This window comes from Oryctolagus cuniculus, chromosome 16, assembly GCF_051225735.1.
Source record: "Oryctolagus cuniculus isolate XC-2025 breed Fujian yellow rabbit chromosome 16, ASM5122573v1, whole genome shotgun sequence".
NCBI classification, from domain to species: Eukaryota; Metazoa; Chordata; class Mammalia; order Lagomorpha; family Leporidae; genus Oryctolagus; species Oryctolagus cuniculus.
The window spans coordinates 59,289,650-59,304,600 of NC_142882.1; the positions used below are offsets into that span (position 1 = coordinate 59,289,650).

General features: G+C 43.9%; 1 pseudogene; it reads left to right on the forward strand.

Moving 5' to 3' along the window:
• The first annotated feature begins 8,910 nt into the window (after window positions 1-8,910).
• On the forward strand, window positions 8,911-9,981 carry LOC138845887 (large ribosomal subunit protein eL8 pseudogene; annotated as a pseudogene).
• Window positions 9,982-14,951: the final 4,970 nt, after the last annotated feature.

Sequence of the window (14,951 nt, forward strand, 5' to 3'; positions counted from 1 at the left end):
GGGTTGGCTACTATCCCTTCCACCTCCGTGGAAGGGCAGTTCCCCCTGGCCACATTCCCCACTTCCGCAGGGGAGTGGCACACCGCCGGCCGGCTCTTCTCGGGGGCTGCACGGGTTCCCTTAGATGTTCCCCATAGATGTTCCTGGTGCATGCCGTCTCTCTCCTCCTTTATAGTCCTCCTCCGCCAATCCTAACTCGGCTGCCCACACGCCGAGCACGCTGCTCTCCTCCAATCAGGAGCAAGTCCTACAGTTTATTAGTTGAACTGGAGGCAGCTGTGCGGAAGCTGTTTACTTCTCTCCCAGCGCCATATTGTGGGAGAGCAGATGCATAGAATAAGTCCTAATTCGAGTAACTTAGTCTAGTCCGGATTGCTCCCCACAGATCCCCCTTTCTTTTTATTTTTTAGCGTTGATACGCACCTGTCTTCGGTGTCCCGCGGCACACACTCTGCTCTACTTGCTAGAGTTGCCACAGGCTCTTACAAGTCCTATCAGGAAAACCGAATCCGGGTCCTCTCTTCGCCATGTTGTGAGGAGGTTTTTAGGCGCTGATGCGTGCCTGTGTTCGGTGCCCTGCAGCGCATGCTCTGCTAGAACTGCCTGCAGGTGTTTACAAAACCTATCAGGCAAACCGAATCCAAGCCTTCTCATTGCCGTATTGTGGGGGAGACTTATTAGTGTTGGTTCGTGCCTATCTTCGGTGACCTGCAGCTCATACTCTGGTCGAGCTGCTTGCTGGCGCTTACCGCCTTAAATCAGGCAGACCGAATCCAAGCTTAATATTGTTGTATTGTGGGGAAGCCTTACTGATGTTAATTCGTGCCTGTCTTCGGTGACCTGCGGCGCATAAGCTGCTAGCCGCCCAGGTGCTCATCGCCTCACTAATCGGGCAGACCGAATCCAAGCCTTCTAATTGCCATGTTGAGGGGAGGCCTTTCTATTTCTCTATTTCTCTATCTCCGGGCATTCCTATTTCTCCCATTTTACTTCTGTCTGCCAACATTCCTATTTCTCTCACTTTACTTCTAAACTTCTGTTTCTCTTATCCCCGCAGCTTCCCGGCGCCTCGCCCTGCCGGCAGGCTCTGCCCCGAGGCTATTTCTCCGCGGCTTTCCCGCCGAGCCGCTTCAGCCCGCGTCTCTCATCTGCGCGGCTTCCCGGCTTTGCGCGGCTTGGCTTCGCGCGCTCCGCGGTCTCCACGCCCTTCGCGTCTGCACCACGGCCTACGCCAGCCCCGTTCCCTATCTATTCACGCCCCGTGCTCTCTCTGCACGCGGCGGCTTCCGCGAGTAACACAGCGTAGCTTACGTGTCCGCCACTAGCATTCAATCCAAGTTCCCCGGGCTAGCCTGGCGAATTCAACCCAGCATACGTCTCCGCCCCACGATTTGGCTTCCCGTCCTTTGCTCCCCGGGCTAATCAGACGGATCCCAATCTGGCTTACGTCTCAGCTTCTGGTTTCAACTTTTCGCCCCCCATTCCCGGGCTAACTTGAGAATCCCAAAGTGGCTTTCGTATCCGCCTCGGCCTGCCCCCCGCGGCTTCAATTTCCCTAACATTTTTCTCTACCCGGTATGTTTCCCCAAGCTCTCCTCCAACGACATTCCTCCCTCATTTCTCCTGGCCTCTCCCCACAGTCCAGGTCCGAGTCTGTTTGTTCTAGCTTTCACTTTCGCTTTCGACCTTAGAGATTTCTCCCAGCTTCCCCCCGTAGTCCGTATCTGAGTCTATGCCTAGGCTTTCAACAGCTTCCTCCGGCACCTTTTTCGTCCGGCTTTTCCCTAGGCTGTTTGCTAGTCTCTCTCTCCGGTAATTTCCCTAGGCTGTTTGCTAGTTTCTCTCTCCGATATTTTCCCTAGTTCTTCCCGTTTCTTCCCTCCTAAGTTTCATATCCGTCCTAAGTTTCCTATCCGAGTCACGGCACCATTATGTCGCTCCCCCTCTTCGTGGAGGAACGACACAAGACCCTGCGCTGTTCTTTCGTCTGCTCGGCCCTCCCCGGGTTTGCTGCTGGTTCTTCCTGGGTTGGCTACTATCCCTTCCACCTCCGTGGAAGGGCAGTTCCCCCTGGCCACATTCCCCACTTCCGCAGGGGAGTGGCACACCGCCGGCCGGCTCTTCTCGGGGGCTGCACGGGTTCCCTTAGATGTTCCCCATAGATGTTCCTGGTGCATGCCGTCTCTCTCCTCCTTTATAGTCCTCCTCCGCCAATCCTAACTCGGCTGCCCACACGCCGAGCACGCTGCTCTCCTCCAATCAGGAGCAAGTCCTACAGTTTATTAGTTGAACTGGAGGCAGCTGTGCGGAAGCTGTTTACTTCTCTCCCAGCGCCATATTGTGGGAGAGCAGATGCATAGAATAAGTCCTAATTCGAGTAACTTAGTCTAGTCCGGATTGCTCCCCACACCTTATAGATGAGAATTTCATTATGTTTAGATTTTCTGTGTTTTTTTGTGCACTAAGATTTTGGTCATTTGTGTCCTCTAAGCACGCTTTAATGGTAATCTTGAATTTAGTTATGCTGTCTTTTTATGAGTATTAACAACTCAGTTAAAATAGTTATCCTTAATTTTTTTTAAAGATTTATTTATTTATTTGAAAGTCAGAGTTACACAGAGAGAGGAGAGTCAGAGAGAGAGAGAGTTTTTCCATCCGATGGTTCACTCCCCAGTTGGCCACAATGGCCAGAGCTGCGCCAATCCGAAGCCAGGAGCTTCTTCCAGGTCTCCCATGCGGGTGCAGGGACCCAAGGACTTGGGCCATCTTCTACTGCTTTCCCAGGCCATAGCAGAGAGCTGGATCTGCAGAGGAGCAGCTGGGACTAGAACTGGCACTAATATGGGATGCCAGTGCTTCATGCCAGGGCGTTGCTGAGCAACAGCGTCGGCCCCTGATTTTTAATTCTTGACTAACAGGTAATTTTGAACTATGTGTTTTAATAAGTATTGGAGGGCTTTCCAAATACTTTGGTATTTTATTTAATAATTTCATTCTGCTGTGGCCAGAAATATATTCCACATGTTGTGACCTATGTTGGTAATGTTTCATATACCTTTAAAAAGAACATGCTGAATATAGACTGTCCCAAAATGTCAGTTACTCTGGTTTGGTTGGCAGTGTCATTTAAATGTGCATATTGCTATTGCTTATTTTTCTATATGTTCTATTACTAAGAGAGTTAAAAACTCCAACTACAATTCTGTATTCCTCTATTTTTTCTTTTAATTTTCCAAGACTTTGTTTCATGAAACCCTGTTATTACTTAAAAGTTATGATCTACATGTATCATTGATACATTGTCACTTCTATCATTATGAAACATCCCTCTCTACCTCTGGTAAGGCTTCCTATCTTGAAGTCTACTTTGTCAGATTAACTCTGTATCTCCAGCCTTCTAAAGCTTACTGTTTGCCTAATGTGTGTTCTCCAATGTTTGACTTTGTCCTATTTGTGTCTTTATATTTAAAACTCTGTACCTTATAAACAGCATACAGTGTGTCTTCTGATGTTAACTCAATCTCTTCCCTTTGCTTTTATATCATTTATATTAATGTAATTACAAATATTATCTGTTTTAATGCTACAATATTAATAGTTTGTGTCCCACCTATTCTGTGTTCTATTTTTCTCAATTATTGCCTTCTTTTGAATTCAGGATTTTATTTAGCACCACTCTTGGCTTACAAGACATACCAACTCATTTTCTCCTTTAAGCTGATGCTCTGTAGTTTATATAATATGAAGGCTTAGCATATTATAGTTCACCTTCAAATGATATAAGGGTACTTCAAAAATTCATGAAAGGTGTAATTCAAAGCTAAGTTTATTTTATGGTAAATTGAACACCATGTATAATTTTTTCATAATATGCATTTTCCAGGAACTTTCTGAAAACTCATGTATATAAATTTCAAAATATTTTGCACAAAAAATGAACTTATCTTAATTTTTCACCAAAAATTTTGAATTCCCTTAAATTATACCATTTTACAATGAACAAACCTGCCAACAGTATGCATCCCCCTTTCTCATTTACACTTTGTTTTCTTGTCATGTATTTTACTTTTATGTGGTATTATCGTGACAATAGGTTTTCTTAATGCATTAAGCATTCAATTGTCATTTACAAACTAAAATTATAAAACAAACTATTTCATTTACTCACAATTTACCATTTCCGTGGGTCATACTTTTGTGCTTCTCTGCATGTATTTGTATGTATGCCAGATACCATGGGTAAAAGAACAGAGACTGAGGAATAATTTTTACCCCCACAAAAAGGCACTTTTATTCTTCTGTGAGGCACTAGCATAGGGGTCTGATTAAATCCAGTCCATTAAACTGAATTTGGGTGTTGTTACATAATTTTGAGTAGATTCATTTCATTGGCTTAAAACATTTTCAGGATGGAATAAGGACTTCTTCAGCAGCGCTTGAGTTCAACACATTCCTGACTTCAAGATGTCCTTAAGGCTCACTGACTAGCTGCCTACTTTCACAATCATGGAATAGCTTTCTCTCCATCACAGTCCAGCTTTCCGATCTGGGGATCATTGGAGTCTTCTCTTTGCTCTTCAGTCTCTCTTCTGGTTTTGTGCATTTCTAGATCTCTCTCCCCATCCTGCTGCCTAGCTGATAGCCTTTCGTCATCTCTGGACTGGACTATTCATGGGACGGCCTGGACCACCTTGGGGTGATCTTTATTGGCTTTCATGCTGTACTGCCAACATTCAGTGGGCTGTTGCTTTGTACACAGTGACATCCTAAAGCACCTCACAGGGCTCTCCATTAGCTCTTCTGCCCTGGACACAGTCTTCCATGGATCAATATACCCAACTTGCCAAAGATGTCGTGAGACCCAGGGAGGCTATCTCTGCATTATTCTAGGCCCTTAGCCTTTGGCACACTACTTACCCTCTCGATTCAAAGAAGAGCTTTAGAAAAGGGATGGCAAGTAGGTGTAAGTTCTCTCTGGCCAGGGTTCTTCAGAATTCACTCCAGGCTGTTCCAGCCACTTAGGCGTCTCCTTTTCTGAGTCCCAAATGGGTTCCCTCCTCCATCTCGCCCTCCTTCTACTCTAATGAAGACAGCTGGAATTCTATTCCTTCCTACCATAGGCGACTTTCTCTAACTTAGTTCACTTAAGTTTCTTTGCATCGTCAACTCTGGGTTTTTATATGTTGTGATTTTTGTAGATTATGTTCCTCATTTTCATTGTTAGAATCTTGCATATTTGCCAGCGCAGCAGCTCAATAGGCTAATCCTCTGCCTGTGGCGCCAGCACACTGGGTTCTAGTCACAGTCGGGGCGCCGGATTCTGTCCCGGTTGCTCCTCTTCCAGTCCAGCTCTCTGCTGTGGCCCGGGAGGGCAGTGGAGGATGGCCCCAGTCCACGGGCCCTGCACATGCATGGGAGACCCGGAGGAAGCACCTGACTCCTGGATTCGGATCAGCGTGGTGCACTGGCTGCAGCGCACTGGCCCCAGAGGCCATTGGGGGGTGAACCAACAGAAAAAGAAGACCTTTCTCTCTCTCTCTCTCTCTCTCTCTCACTGTCCACTCTGCCTGTCAAAAAAAAAAAATCTTGCAGCTTTCTACATGTTAACTAGTAGCAGATATCTCTCTCTACCTTTAATTTTAATGAAGGCACTTTGAATCATTGTAGTTATAAATTCTTACCAGATATTCTCATATATGATTTTCAAAATTCTGCTGACTATATCAATACAGATTTGTGTCTCCGTTGATCTTACAGATTCTTATTTGACAAAATTTAACTTGACTTCATCATTAATAGGAATGTAAGAATGAAAGATGGGGCAAAAGAATGTGAAGAGCTAAATATTCTTTAGGTGCCTTTGAGCCAAGCACCATATCAGATACTTCGCTGATGTGATCTCATTTAATGTACATTGCAACTCTTGAAGACAGGCATCATTAGCCCCATTTTACAGGTGGGAAACGAGTCCAAAGAGAGGAGATAGGTTTTTTGTTTGTTTAAGAGAGATTTATTTATTTATTTGAAAGTCAGAGTTACACACAGAGAGAAGGAGAGGCAGAGAAAGAGAAAGAGGTCTTCTATCCATTGGTTCACTCCCCAGTTGGCTGCAGTGGCCGGAGTTGCACTGATCTGAAGCCAGGAGCTTCCTCCGGGTCTCCCATGTGGGTACAGGGGCCCAAGGACTTGGGCCACCTTGTACTGCTTTCCCAGGCCATAGCAGAGAGCTGAAGCAGAAGTGGAGCAGCCAGGACTTAAACTGGCGCCCATATGGGATGCCAGCACTGCAGGTGGCGCTTTACCGGCTACGCCACAGCACCAGCCTCAGGAAATAGGTTTTAAACTCAGTTCTCTCTAACTTCAAATTTTGTGCTTTCTCTCCCACTGTATTATAAGACAAGAATGCATGTGGAGAACAAAGAAAAAATAGTTTAGGAAGTAGTAGATGACCAGATGGGAGAGGCAAGATGGAATCTGTGGGAAGCAGGGCCGGGCTCCCACAACATGGCGCTGAGAGGGGGTAAACAAATTTTACACAGCGGCTTCGGCTGCTTCTTCAATTTGACTAACGAGCTGCAGGAGCTGACCCAACCTCTGATTGGAAGAAAGCGGAGTGCTCAGCACGCGGACAGCAGAGCACGGATTGGTGGAAGAGGACTATAAAAGGGGACTCAACTGCACCTTCTGGGACAACTACTGTCTCCAGGCTGGTGGAGAGTTCGGGGGCAGTTTGGTTGGAGAGTCGGTTGGAGAGTTCGCTGGGAAGCTCGTTATTTCATTCTTCTCTTTACTTGTGCTTGCTTTACTGTAGAAAGAACCGACTGAAAGGGAATAACAGCGTCCGGTCCGGTGACAGAATCAGATTGCCTGAACCTTGATTCTTATTGTAGATGCTTAAAAAAGTGAGAAAAGAAAAGAACACACACACACACACACACACACACAAAACTAGCCCTCGAAGGCAGTTGGCTTATTGCAGCTTTCTGGATTGCGGTAGGGATACACGAGAACTTCCTGTGGAAGCACTGGCAGAGATAAGACATGACTGGCTTAGTGTGCACCACCAGTCCAAACCCCGATGAAGATCCAATCTAGTAAAAGTCAAGTGCTTACTTTGGAAACACAGTTGGAGGCCGATCTTTTAGCCTCCCCTCCGACCAGAGTGTACCCCTGGGCTGCTCGTATGTAGGCTCTGTGGAGCCATCACTACTGGGCCAGGGTGTGATGGATAGATGGGAAGAGAAAGTCAAAGAGAGATCCTTGCCATGAGTAGGGATCTTTGCCAGAAATGGAGTAGCTGACCTTGCTGGCAAAAGGTGTGAGAGTTCCCCACTGCGCCTTAGGAATGGAGTGATACAAGGCATGTAATTTTCTCGAAATCAAGTGCAGAAGTTATAGCTTCTATTTTAAATACATGCTGGGTTTAAAATTTGCTTTCACATGTTCCTAAATTGTGCAGCATTTTTCATGCACTTGAAACCAAAGAGGCAAAGTCCTAAAACTTTAAGAGATTTTTCCCTCATCATAAAAACCATAGTCAACACTTTTCCTTATGTTCCTAGAGAGTTAATGAACTTACTTATTAATATTTTGGTAGCACAGTTCAAACCCCTCGTATCTAAATACTCTCCTAGTAACAGAAGCTTTAAACCACATTGCGCTTACCTTAAAATTCTATGTGCCCTTTGGGAAAATACATGTGCCTGCTCCCTCTGTGTTCAGGAGTCCCAATAAACAGTGCATTGTGTCTGCCGGTATTACCATCTGGTAGCTGACATCAATTCCCTCGCTGGTTTCCCACAACGGGGCGGCCTTATATGAATGCTTGCAGTAATGTGTGACAGGCTTTAGCGACACACTGGGGATTAGGCTCACTTCCTTTATTGTGCTGCCTCTGTCACAGAGATTTTTCAGGATCCAGGCAATTTCACAGATTAGGAAAATTGTAGTAGGTTAGCTGCAAGGAAGCAAGCAAAGGAAGAGAGCAATGAGTTCATTCTCAGTGGACCTATTCATGCTCACAGGGTGTGAGAGGGAAGCAGTGTCCAGAGAGTGTCCGCATGCCCCTCCTTGTCACTTGGAGCTCCATTAGTCAGCATCTTTTCAGCATGTTTCTCGTCTGTAGTACACTTATTTAATCATGTGTCAGAGAAGCCATGGTAGAATTAATATTCAAGCAAAGCTTTGAATTAGTCACTGCATATGAGCCACATGGCTCCCTTGTTGTTCTGCTGAGTAGTGATCACTGTTTTATACAGTAGCCAGATGTCCAGCTTTGAGAACATGGTACTCAAAAGAATAAAATCAACTTCATTTTCATGAGCTAGCCAATGACAGGTCCGATCTGTCCATTTAGTTGATGTGGGAGAACAGAAGTACAGAAGTATGGAAGACCACCAAGGCAGACAGCTGGGAAAGGTGTCATACTCACTAGGAGTAGGGAATGAGCTCTGATTCTCAAGAGGGGATATCTGGATTCAAGCCACTCCCTTGCTCTTACTAGCTACGTAGCATTGGCAAATGACACAGGTCTCTGAAAATCAGGTTTTACACTTATCAAGTAAGAACATGCTACTATAATGCTAATTAACCAGAATATAGTTAGGAGATTGGAGTGGGAACTTCATTAAAACATAGCCAGGTCTGAGTGACTGTGGCCCTTTGGTCAGAATGGTCCTCAGGACCTCATGGCTCTGGATTTCCAGAGTGAGACAGGTAAACATAGAATAAGATCTGGAGAGTAGATAGAAATGCACCTTGTTGGGCAAGCCTTGCAATTTAATCAGTTGCAGGAAATAAGAAAAACCAAGGCAGAGAAGTGGGGTCTGCATGTGGAAACAGACACACTGCAGATTGGATGCCAGTTAAGTATCAGAGGGCCCCAACGTCTCTCTCCTCCAGCCACCCAAGATGACACAAGGAAAGAAGGCCGAGGGGAAGATGACCATGACCCCTGCTGTCATGAAAATCAGGAGGCCAGAAAGGTGGAAATCTTCTGTTTGAGAAAGGGCCTAAGAACTTTGCCATTAGAAAGGACTGCACCTGCTTTGTCAAATCATCCCACAACATCCCACTGAAACAGCAAAGACCTATTCTGTATAAGCAGCTGAAAGTGCCTCCTATGATTAACCAGTTCACCCAGGCCTTGTTAACCCAAACAGTTACTGCACGGCCTCAGCTGGCCCTCAAGTGCAGACCAGAGACAAAGCGAGGAAAGAAACAAGGACTGTAGGCTGGCACTGTGGCTCACTAGGCTAATCCAATGCCTGTGGCGCCGGCACTCGGGTTCTGTCCCGGTTGCTCCTCTTCCAGTCCAGCTCTCTGCTGTGGCCCGGGAGGGCAGCAGAGGATGGCCCAAGTGCTTGGGCCTTGCACCCACATGGGAGACCAGGAGGAAGCACCTGGCACCTAGCTTTGGATTGGCGCAGCACACCAGCCGTAGTGGCCATTGCGGGGTGAACCAATGGAAGGAAGACCTTTCACTCTGTCTCTGTCTCTCTCTCTAACTCTGCCTGTAAAAAAAAAAAAGAAAAAAGAAAAAACAAAACAGGGAATGTTGGCCTAGGCCAAGAGGAAAGCTGCTGGTGAAACGCATGTCCCCACTAAGAGATCCCCTGTCCTCTGAGCAGGGTCAGTACTGTAGCAACTCAGTGGACAGGAAGGCTCAGCTGTGGGTGACTGCACCTGACGTGGATCCCATCCAGCTGATCATCTTTCTACCTGTCCTGTGTCACAAGATGGGGATCCTCTCCTGTGTCATCAAGAGGAAGCCAGGTCTGGGCTCCTGGTCCACAGGAAGACACGTGCCACCACTGCCTTGATGTAGGTGATCTTGACGGAAACCATCGGGGTCAGTATAATGACAGATATGACAAGATCTGCTGTTTCTAGCAATGCAATGTCCTGGACCCAAAATCGGTGGCTCACTTTGCCAAGCAAGGAAAGGCAAAGGCCAAGGAAGTCACCACTAAATTGTGTTAAATGTACTCAGTTGTGTTTTCTTTATGTAAAAAATAATAAAAGCTCTCCTTCAAAGAAAAGAAAATGCCAATGGCAGGTTAGTGACACATCCTCAGAGATGCCCGGGCCAGTCAACTGACATCAGGAAATAGGCTCCCGTTCAAGCCATTTACAGGTGATTCACCCATACTCCTGGACAGACACCATCATTCAGGACAAAGGATCAGAAAAAACATCACAAGTTCATTTCCAGTTTATCATGAAACGTATGACACTGTCCATGCAGGAAGACTGGCAACTTTTCTTCTTTTTTCAGGTGATACACAGAGCTGCTGTGTTCTTCCAACCTTTAGGGTTCAGCTATCCTTGGCTGTCTCCCCCACCACATTCCGTGCAAAGGGCTTTGAGCCTGCAGTGGCATTGTTTTATTCACCGAGTCTGCAATGTCTCACATACTGCCCATGCATATTTCCTTACAGATCAGTTGCATAGTTGGGTGTATAGATGGATGTGCTATTATCTTAAGACTAAATTATTTTTTCCTGCCTTTCATTTCAAGCCATTTTTCCCTTTTATCACCCCCTTCAATTTGCTGCCTCAGAAACAGGTCCTTAGTTCCTGTTCTGTGCTCTCACAGGTTGGGCTCACATTTCTGCTACAGCACTCAATCCACCTTATCATAATTTTTCTGTGTCTCTCTCCCCTTATGCCAATCAAATTATGTGCTCTTAAAAGATGGGCTTCACGTTCTATTCATGTTAACTCCTAACAGCAGGAATAACACCAAGTCAACCTTCAATAATAATGAACCTATTTGTTTGCTGCAGACAAGATGGCAATATATTATTTTTTTAAATTTTTTATTTATTTATTTATTTGACAGGTAGAGTTAGAGACAGAGAGAAAGGTCTTCCGTTGGTTCACCCCCCAAATGGCCGCTACAGCCGGCGCTGTGCTGATCTGAAGCCAGGAGCCAGCCAAGCACCTGGGCCATCTTCCACTGCCCTCCTGGGCCAGAGCAGAGAGCTGGATTGGAAGAGGAGTAACCAGGAATAGAACCCGGTGCCCGTATGGGATGCTGGTACCACAGGCAGAGGCTTAACCAAGTGAGCCACAGCGCAGGCCCTAAGATGGCAATATATTATAGGCCAATGACACAAAGAAGCATTTTGTTAAAGAGGATACAGAGAAGACAAATAAGTACACAAAATCTGGTCAACATCATTAGCCATCAAAGACATACAAATGAAGAACCCATATCACTGCACACTTATCAGAATGGTTAGAAGGAAAAATGGCAACAACGCCAAATGCTGGTGAGGATGTAGAGAGACTGAGCCACTCAAATACTGTGGGTGGGAATGAAAAATAATACAGTCACTCTGGAAAAGAATTTAATAGTTTCAGGTAAAATTAAACATGCAATCAACATTTCAGGCAGCAGTTGCACTCTTGGGCATTTATCCCAGAGAAAATAAATCTTACATCATAAAAAGCAAGTGCACAAATATTCCTAATACCTTTATTTCCAAAAGGTGGAAGTAGAATTAGCCCAAATGCCATTCAATAGGTGAATAGTCAGACAACAGGTGAATAGTCAGACAAACCATGATATATCCTTACATGGAATATTTCTCAGAAATAAAAGAGTGAATTAAAATATATATAGTAATCTCAGTGAATCCATACTGAGTGAAAAAGCCAATATCAACAGTTACACACTGTAGGATGTCACTTATATAACATTCTTGAAATGACACAAATTATAGCAACTGAAGACAGATAAGTGGATGCCAGCAACTACCATGGAAAATGGGAGTCTGGAAGGAGGAGTCATGGCTATCGAAGAACAACAGGGGGAATCTTTGTAAGGCTGGAAACGGTCCTTAATTGTTGGTTAAGGTTGGAAAACCTTGAGAGTGGAAATCATTCACCACCTTAATTGTGGTGGTAGATACATGGACATACACAGCTGACAAAATGTAGAACTTAATACATACACACACACACAACCACACATACACAACAAGGAATCTGAATAAGGGAGGTGGGTTGTACCAATGTCCTAGATGAGATGTTCTAACATATAGTTTAGTTTATTTTAAAGTGTCACCATTGTGATAAACCAAGAACAACATGCAAGGGATCTGTGTTATTTCTTAACAACTACATGTGAATCTATAATTATCTTAGTGAAAATTTCAGTTAAAATAAAAGAGGAAAAGACAACTATTTACCTAATTACTAGGTACTTTTTAAGTATTTGACAATGTAATTTTTTTAGCTTTTATTTAATGAATATAAATTTCCAAAGTACAGCTTATGGATTACAATGGCTTTCCGCCCCCCATAACTTCCCTCCCACCCGCAACCCTCCCCTCTCCTGCTCCCTCTCCCCTTCCATTCACATCAAGATTCATTTTCAATTCTCTTTATATACAGAAGATCAGTTTAGCATATATTAAGTAATGACAATGTAATTTGATAATATAAGAAAGATTAAATGTGCTCTATACTTTTATTTCAGTCAAATGATAGTAAATCTGAGATTTTCTTATGGATTAATTTAAGTAATTTCCTATTATCAAGAGCTAAAACATATTTAAAGCTACCCAAAACAAAGACATAGGTACTTATTGACCAGAAGATATCAATCTAAGGTTACTAATCTTCCTCTATAAAAAGCTGATAGACAACCAAAGGGCTCTAACAAGATCTCTAGGATAAAGCCAGACTGTACCATGTGGCAAAAATTATATGCTCTTTCTCTCACCATACCCCCACATACCTCTCTCTCTCTCTTGCTTTCTCTCTCTCTCTCTCTCAAGCTGGAGCCCTATTGGCCATCAACACAGAAACTTCCCTGGATTGATTTTGAAAGGCAAATCCTACAAGTGTACATTTCATAGGTTATTGACAAATTATGGAGAAACATTCATCAGTATAATCATTCTCATTCATAAAGATATTTGTGAATAAAATGAAAATACATTCATTGAGAGCTAATTACCATTAGGCATCCATCAGGATGGAAACCAGAAGCTGATTCAGCCATATACCAGAGGGCTTTGGGGCCCACAAATCATGTTCTGGACACAATGGCTCCTTGCACTAACACTGGGAGTGCTGCAGGCCAAGGGTCTATGACTTCAGCACTGCACATATGCGCTGTTATTTAGAACTCTCCAAGGTATAGATTTACATTACCATCTGCCATCTCCGTTGCTGTTTACATCTGCTTTAAAAGGTGGAGGGGGGAGGTGGAGGCGTCATCAATTGAAGTGTACATAGAAAGACTGGGGAAAACCAACCACAACAGCAACAGCCGGAACTTGGGGAAGAACACAGTCTATCCAAAGGGGAAACAAGAAATTCTCTTCTCTCTTTGAAAATACTCCCTTTGAAACGTGGAAAATCAAGAGACAAAAGTGTTTGTTAAAAACCACAGGCTTAGAAACTGACGCAGTTCAGCTCCTCTGAAGAGCTTTGGAAATATCCCAATATATGCTTGAAAATTACTTTCATGGTAAGTTAGGATACATAAAAGTTAAAAACCCTTTGCTTTGTGAAAGATTCTGTTAAGAGTTTGAGAAGACAGGCTACAAAATAAAATATATAAAGAACATTCAAAATTCAACAATAAAAAGAAAATCCAATCAGGAAGAGGGTATAAGATTTGAAGAGACATTTCACAAAGAAAATGTATAGATTATGTATAAGCATAAAAGATATTTGATATAATTGGCCATCCAGGGAATGCAAATTAAAACCGCAATGAGATCTTGCTGCATATCTATGAGAAAGACTTTCAAAAGGACAGTGACTCCATCACATGCTGGTCGAGAGATGAGAAAACTGGACCATTCATACACTGCTGGTGGGAATGGAAATGGGACAGCTACTTTGATAGTATCATAAAATCAAACCTGCTATTGCCAGCAATTTTACTTCTGGGCATTTATCCCAGAAAAATTATGTTCATACAAAACTCTAAATGAATGTTCATCGTGCCTTTTTTCTTCAACAGCCAAACACTGAGACCAACCAAGATGTCCTTCAACAAGTGAATGGTTAAACAAACTGTGCTACATACCATGGAATACTACTCAGCAATAAAAAGGGACAACCATTGCTGTGAATCCAACCACCTGGCCGATTCCCCAGGAAATAATGCTCAGTAAAAAAAAAAAAAAAAAAAAAAAAAAAAACCGCAGAGATGTCTATCCTTTATGATTCTACTTTCCTAACATTTTAGAAATGACAAATTATAGAAATGGAGAGCAGATGAAGGGTTGCTATGGGTTAAGGAGTGGATAGGTGGATGGGAGCAGGGAACAGAAGGAGGAAGGAGGCTGTGACTCTACAAAGGCAAGATGAAGTGTTCTTGTGACAATGGAAAGTTTCCATATCTGGTTGCTTATTTTAAGATTTTTTTTTTGTCTGAAAGTCAGAATTGTGGGGAGAAGAGAAAGAGAGAGAAAGATTGATTTTCCATCTGCTGGTTCACTCCCTGGAAAACTTCAATGGCCAGGATTGGTCCAGGCTGAAGCCAGGAGTCTCCCATATGGGTTGCAGGGGCCCAGATACTTGGACCATCTGCTGCTGCTTTTCCAATTAACAAGGAGCTGGATCAGAAGTGGAGCAGCCAGGGCATGAACCAGCACCCATATGGGATGCTGGCATTGCAGGTGGCAGCTTAACCTGCCATGGTACAACACCAGCACCCCCATATATGATCAGTATAAGGTTTTGATATTTTGCAAGATGTCAACATTGGGGAAATGCTTAAAAGGTACAAGCATTTTCTCTGTGTTATTTCTTGCAACCACGTGTGAATCTGTACTTATCTCAATATTTATTTTAAAAAGAATTTAAGCCCTCAGGAAGAACATGTATCTTTTCTACTCAAGTTAGCAACAGGCTGCTAATGCAAAGACAAAACAGGTGGCTGAGAACAAGAAGTTGATTCCAGGTCTGTCCCCTCAGCATGC